Source organism: Phyllostomus discolor, chromosome 1, assembly GCF_004126475.2.
Source record: "Phyllostomus discolor isolate MPI-MPIP mPhyDis1 chromosome 1, mPhyDis1.pri.v3, whole genome shotgun sequence".
In the NCBI taxonomy this organism is placed as follows: Eukaryota; Metazoa; Chordata; class Mammalia; order Chiroptera; family Phyllostomidae; genus Phyllostomus; species Phyllostomus discolor.
Window position 1 is genome coordinate 181,116,611 of NC_040903.2, and position 8,089 is coordinate 181,124,699.

An 8,089-nucleotide genomic window follows, 5' to 3' on the forward strand; every position below is an offset into this window, starting at 1 on the left:
TTTCAGAAATTCAATTTCTGAAATGATAGATATACTTACTTTAATATCTACAGAAAAGAAATACCTGGTTTTTTAAAAATTGATACAAAAATCAATGCTTGTTCAGGAAGGCCTTTAATTACCAATCAGCTATAATCACCTCAAAAGTCATCGTCTCAAATGACTCCTGAGGAATGGCGGGGCTCGTGGTTCGACTTTCCAGGAGACCACCCTCTGTCACAGTTCTCTGTATGTAGTAATTAAAATAAGCTGCGTTCTTGAGGAGTCACACAAAAAGAAGGAATCCACATGAAGCTGCAAAGTCATACCAGTCTTCTGTCTGGCCAGTCACATAACCTGAACAGCACAGATTACTCCTGTTCACCCACCACAAGTTTAACTGGCCCTGAGCACACACGCATATGGCTTCTTTAAGTGACTGAGTTGAAACTCACCTACAAGAGTAGTTTGTCCCCATTAATAAATCTTAGCAGTTTGTACGTGGACTCATGGTTGTGCTAGAAATCAAGATATCCTCAGATGAAAGAAAACTAAGAGAATCTGTCACCAGCACAGCTAACCTAACTAATGATGGAAGAAAGCTCTCTATACAGAAAGAAAATGATAAAAATAGGAGCTTTGGAACTCTAAGAAAGAAGAACACAGTAAGAAAATACATAGATAAATAGACTTCTTTCTTCTTGAGCTTTCTAGATTATGTTTGATGATGAAATCAAAAGTTATAACACTGGCAGATGTGATTCGAAACTTATAGAGGAAACATTTAAGACAATTATATTACAAATACGGTAGGGTAAGCCTGTGTAAAGGGAGATAATGCTTTTATACTGCATCCAAACTTGTAAAATGTCAACAGCCATAAACTGTAATGATAAATTATGTAAGATATACATGTGATACAAGGTATACATAAAAAGTTATGTATATCACTTATAAACTATATAAGCTATAACTTTATAGGCTTTAAAACTTTTAGAAAAAAATCAGAAAGAAGTCTTCAGAACGTAGGCTAGGCAAAGAGTTCTTACACTTGACACAAAAAGCATAATCCATGAAAGGAAAAAGGAGATAAAATGGACCTTATCAAAGACAGAAACCTTTGTTCTGCTTGAGATCCTGTCAAAAGAATGAAGAGACAAGCTAGAAACTGGGAGGAAATATTTGTGAATCACATATCCAACAAAGGATTAGTAGCTAGAAAATGTTAAAAAAAAACTGTCAAAACTCAACAGTAAAAAAAAATCCAATTACAAAATGGACAAAAGACATTATCAGGCATTTCATTGACGAGAACATACAGATGGCAAATAAGCACATGGAGCTGAAAAGATGTTGAGCCTCATTAGCCATTAGGGAAATGTAAATTAAACCACAACGAGATGTCAATACACATCTATCAGAATGGCTGAAATAGGAAATACTGACAACACCAAATGTGGACAAACTGTATAACTTATGTTGTTCCTGACAGGAATGAACAATGGTACAGCCACTTTGGAAAACAGCTTGGTAGTTTCTTATAAAACTAAACCTTCGATGATCATATGATTTGGTTATTGTACTCCTGGGCATTTATCCCAGAGTAATGAAGACATGTTCACACACACACCTATACACAAATGTTCATAGCAACTTTAGTGATAATAGCCATGAATTGGAAAGAGCACAGATGTGCTTTACCAGGTGAAAAATTAGACAAACTTTGGTACATCCATACATACCATGGAATATTACTCAACAATAAAAAGGATCCAACTGCCCTAGCTAGTGTAGCTCAGTGGATTGAGCATGGGCCTGCAAAACAAAGGGTTGCTGGTTTGATTCCCAGTCAGGGCATATGCCTGGGTTGCAGGCCAGGTCCCCAGTCGGGGGCATGCGAGAGGAAACTACACACTAATGTTTCTCTCCCTCTCTTTCTCTCTTGCTTACCCTCTCATAAATAAAGAATGAAAATCTTACCTTTAAAAAAAGGATCCAACTATTAATACATGAAATAACTTGGATGAATATCCTGCAAATTATGTTCAGTGAAAAAAAAAAACTACCCTCATGATTACATATTGTATGATTACATTTATATAACATTCTCAGAATGACCAAATTATAGAAATCAATTAGCATTCACCAGTGGTTAGTATAGTGGGTTATAGCTATAAAAGGGTAAAGTGAGGGATTTTTGTAGTGATGGAAATGTTCCATATCTTGACTGAATTAATGTCAAAATCCTGGTTGTGACCTTGTGCCATAGTTTTGCAAGATGTTCCCATCGCAGAAACTGGTAAAGTATACAGGGGATCTCTGTATTATCTCTCACAACTTCAGGTTACAATGATTTCAAAATTAAAAATTGAATTTAAAAAACTTCTGGTCTTTTAATTTTAAAATTCTCTCAAGTTTAGAAGACATCCAGTAGGAAATCACTATATATTAATAGGCTATTTGGAAGATAGGAAGAAGAGAGGAAGGAAAGAAGAAGGAAGGAAGGGAGGACAGGAGGAGAGAAGAAAAGAAAGAAGGAAAGGAGGAAAGGAGGGAGACAGTAGGGAGATTGGGACAGGAGGTAGGGTGGAGAAGGGAGAAAAAAATAGGAATAGACCTTGGAAGAGATCATCTAACCTTTCTTCGAAATAGTGCAGGGATGGAGGCAGGAAGAACAGCCGAGAGGTTCCAATGGGGTTCTAGAAGGTGCAATGTAATATCTTTGAAAACAAAGAAAACTGTTCCCTTCTCAATAAAGAACATGAACTTACTCAGTGTGAGTAAGAATTCCTCTTGGCATGGAGTCTCTCAAGAATTTGTCTTGGCATGAAGTCCCTAGAGTGTCCAAGAAAAATTGATGGCCCAGAGGGTATGATTTTGCAAATTTAAAGTTAAAATGAAATCTCATATCTGTTCCAGCACATGTGTGTCCTTGCAACATGATATTTATGATGTGAATTGGACTGATTGAATCCATTTTAGGGTTCAGGGATTTGCACAAGCTAAATATCCTGGTTCTCAGGGAATGAAGAGCTTCATATTTCCTGTGCATATTTAGTCTCCCTGACATCAATAGGAAGCTGTTAGTGATAAGGAGAACTTGGCACTGGGGGTGAGGGGGAGGAGGATTTCGATGTGCACAGCTGAGTGCCAACCTGAATTCAGGACTCCTCAGCTACGATTCCATGCAACCTCTTGATGAGCCCCCACCTGGGACTTTCACATGCAGATGGTATTTACAAGAAAGTTTGACATGAGAAGTTTCTCAAAGTTAGTAAACACAGAGATGATGGATGCTAGATGTGGGGTAAACCTCACCATGGAATCAGGAGGAAGCAACATTCCTGCTAGAGACCAAAAAGAAACAGTAAGTGAAGCAGTGAAGTAGACTTCAGGCTGAAACCTAATATCATTACATATGCCAATCCTGTATGCTTATACAAATTTTACAAAATAAAACACAATAAGAAAAATCACTACCTCTCTGAAAGTACAGCTCTGGTTGGCCCAATGTCAGCCCATGGCAAGAGTCTAGTGCCCAAAAAACAAGCATATCAATTTTATTTATTTTTATTTTATCTTTTATTTTTATTTTCTTAAATTTATTGGGGTGACTTTGATTCATATGGTTGTATAGGTTTCAGGTGTACATTTCTATGATACATGATCTGTATATTGCATTGTATGCCCACCACCCCAAGTCAAATCAACTTCTGTCACCAAGTATATGGCCCCCTTTACCCTTTACTAATGCCCTTCTCTAGGGTAACCACCATGCTGTTGTCTGTCTGTGTCTATGAGTTTCAGTTTTATATCCCACATATGAGTGAAATCATACAGCTCTTAGCTTTTTCTGACTCACTGATTTCGCTTAGCATTACAAACATGTCCATTTTAAAAGGAGACAAAGAGAGGTCCGTGCAGTATATTATCATCACTCTGGGCAACTCCCATTGCACTGTCTGTCTGAATGCTACACAGACCTAGCAAATCTTTGGGTGAGGACTCTCCAGCAAAGCTGGACTTGTCAAGCTGTTTACTCTTTATTAATATCACACTGGAATTACAATATCAGGCCAAATAATGATGTAAAACCCAAAAGGAAGAATGCTGCTAATTGCCAAATTTGTTATGGAATTATCACATTTTCTGTTTCAGTGCTAAGCTCTCACTGAATGAAAGCTCCAAAAAAAAATATAGATCAATGTCAGACACAAAGGTTTGAGGTTGAAGAATTTCAGAAAGCAAGCCTGTAAACCTGGGCGTTAGGTCCTTTAAAATAGACAACTTTGGGAAGACAAGCAATATAAACATATTTGCTGTTGAGCATAATAATCAACCAATTTCTGCATACAAACTCAGAAGTACAATGGACGTAGAGATGGCAAAAATCTGGTTCTTCTCTAAAGATTTGGGCAAGTCTTTTATTAAGGTTCATTTCCATCTTGACTTTCAACCTGTCACTGCTTCCTTTCTGGCTTTCATGTTCTCTCACCTTGATGCAAGTCAAAATACTGTCTTGCTGTACTGCTGACATTTTCGTTTAGGTAACTGTAGAATTTAACTTTGCTCACCACCGTTCTTAACATATGGAAACAATTAATTCATTTTCTCTGCCATCATTAGGATAGGAATCCTAGATATTCTAGATGTAACTCCACCATAGATTTCCCCAAACTAATTACATAATATCTAACCCATTTTCTCAAAAGTAAAACTTGCTAGTTAAGAAATAAAGAATGGCATTGCTTATAATAAACTCTGCATGCTACACTGTAATTTAAACTGCACTGTTATGTATGGTGAAGGACTGAAAGTTTAGAGTTACTCCCCTTGGCAAACATTTTTTTTAAGGATTGCTTAAATAAGCAGTACAGAAACCAGATGTCATTTGGTAAGAGTATCTGAATGACCAAAAATTTGCTGTCTGGGTATTTTTTTCCTTTATAAAAACAAGAAAAATTCTTTGGATTTATATCATATTTAGCAGCTGTGAAACAGTGCAAACATCTGTTTGTACCTATGGGGAGCTGACCCGCGGGGTCCTCCTCTCTTAATCACCGAGCATCAAGCCAGTCTCACATGCACAGTTTATTGTTTTCTTTGCCGTTGCCTCCCGCACTTCAAAGTTTTCATATGCTCATGTTCTATTGGCAGAATGGAGGAACTAATCCATTCATTATAAGACCAGATGATTAGAATTTTTTGAGACATGATCACAGCATTCTCTCCACCCGGCCTGTGCCCAGAAACACATTCACATTTGCCTCTAAATTCATTTTGGAGTGTCTACGCTCACTCCAAATAATACAAGATTTATGAGCCTCGAGCAAGATCATAGTAGCACATACGCTGGACTGTATGAGGCCTGTGGTCACCCTTTGGGGCCACAATCTTTAAAAAGTCATTTAAAAATAATTCGTTCCTTTTTATCTGCCTACAGACATTACCTTAGCTCTTATTTGGAGTTTTTCTATTAGAATTTTACTACTTTTTTTTTCAAAAAGAGTGATATTCACAAAAGCAAAACAAAACAAAACAAACAAAAAAAGCCTTACCGCATTTGCACACCCAGGGAATATCAGTTTCTAAAGGCCAACATTTTTACTGCACTTTATAAATAGGGAAAGTACGCTGAATTGGAATCGAAGCTTGCCAGGTCAAATCAGCTGCTTTATTTATACGTTCTTCTTTTTATATGAAGTCTGCCAAATAAAGCATTCCTATTGCAAAAAAAGTGGGAATCAGGCTCGTTTTTCTATATTAAAAGTACTAATTAAATCAAAGTCTCATTACAATGACTTTCATTACAAAAAAAGCTACATGTTATTTATGAGGGTAACCCATCATAAAAATGCTCTATCATTAGGGGGATAAACATTTTTTCATAACAATTGATTTTTGATCAATGAATGCCTTTGGTGGCCCCTCATCCCATAACAAACATTCTCTACACTGTGTGCTATTCGCATTGCACTTTAGAAACAAAGAGGAGGTCGTGTTGTAGCTGTATTCTCCCCACATGGACATTCTCCTTAACTGACTCCTCTACTTCCAACATTCCCACTGCCCCCACGGGGTGGAATGGGAGGAGGATGCACCCAATGAAAATGTCATAGGAACATCCAGAGACTTAAGAAAAGACACTAAGGTAAAAGACCACATGCACAACACCTCCCCTTACATCCTGCTGGGTTCAAAGCACGTCTAGTAACTCGGTGACACATTCAAGACTAGACCTTGGATTGGTCTCATCTTTACAAGCAGTATGGTCTCATGTACATGTTCTGAATCTGGGATCCATAAAACAGACTAATTCCCAAGGTACCAATGGGTGTTCTTGGGAAAAGAAGATTCCATGCTCGATTAAATTTGGGAAATATTTATAGAATGCTCTCTTTTTTTGGATAAAGACAGGGTCTATTGGCAAATTAAAGACTCTGAGAGCTGCTATAGCAAAGGCATCTTGTATTGTTATTGTACAACATTCGAAATAATTTAAGACATAAAAATATGTAAAGAATAATCAAATAAACACAGGTACACACCTAGCAGCTTAAGAAGTATTACAAATACAGTGGAAAGCTCTGTGTGTCTTTCCCTCATTATACTCTTTCCATCTCTCAGAAGTAACAACACGCTGAAGGCAGATAGTTCCTGTGCATTTATTAATATATTTATTGTACTTTCACATACTCCTAAACAATGAATAGCTTTGTTTTTTACATTTTTAGGTTTCCTAAAAATGGTTCAGTATTCTAGATATTGCTTTGCTAATTCTTTCTGGAGGAGCTGAACATTATATTTTTGAGATTTGAACATATGTAGCTCTAGTTTGTTTTTTCACTGTTGAATAATATTTAATTGTATGAATAATCACAATTTATCCATCCAGTCTCCTGTTGGACATGTAGATTGCTTCTTTGTTTTGTTTTGTTTTTTTCAATTACAAACAGTATTGGTATTGCTGTGTGAATAGACAGAGTAGCAAAATGGAAGAGAATAGACAGGCCAGAAACAGATTCACACACATGTGGAAATTTCACATGTGATAGAGGTGACCCCTGAAGATTGGTTATCAAATAGTGCAGGGAAAATTATTTATATGTGTCAAAAAAGTTAGATCCTTACCTCACACCATATCGCCAAATCAGTTCCAGTTATATTACATTATCAGTTTTAGGTATAGACTTAAATGTAAAAAACAAAACATTAAATTTCTAATAGAAAATATATGGGAGTAGGGAGGAATTTTTTTATTGTTATTCAAGTACAGCTGTCTCCATTTTCCCCTCACCACTCCCCTCCACCCCACTCATCCCCACCTCCCACCCTCGATCCTATCTGCCTTTGGCTTTGTCCATGTGTCCTTTATACATGTTCCTTGACTATCCTTCCTCTTTTCCCCCTGTAATCCTCTCCCTCCTCCCCTCTGGTTACTGTCAGTTTGTTCTTTATTTCAATGTCTCTGGTTATACTTTGCTTGCTTGTTTGTTTTGTTGATCGGGTTCCACTTATAGGTGAGATCATATGGTATTTGTCTTTCATGGCCTGGCTTATTTCACTTAGCATAATGCTCTCCAGATCCATCCATGCTGTCATGAAGGGTAGGGGCTCATTCCTTCTTTCTGCTGCATAGTATCCAATTGTGGAAATGTACCATAGTTTTTGATCCACTCACTTACTGATGAGCACTTAGGTTGCTTCAAACACTTGGCTATTATAAATTGTGCTGCTAGGAACCTACGGTGCATAGGTTCTTTTGAATTGGTGTATCAGGATTCTTAGGGTATAATCCTAGCAGTGGAATTGCTGAGTCAAAAGGCAGTTCTTAAAATCAAACTTCAAAAAGATCAAATGTTAAAAAAATTAATAATTAGCCTATAGTTTAATTTAAAACTTCTAGCCATCAAAAGCTATTGTAGAGCATAGGAAATACAGTCATTAATATTGTAATAACTATGTGTGGTGTCAAATGGTGGCTAGATTTATTGTGGTGATCATTTTTAAGGTATATAACTGTCAAATAATTATGTTGTACACTTGAAACTAATATAATATTGTATGCCAACTATGCTTTAGAAGAAAAAAAGATGCTGTAAAAAGTGGA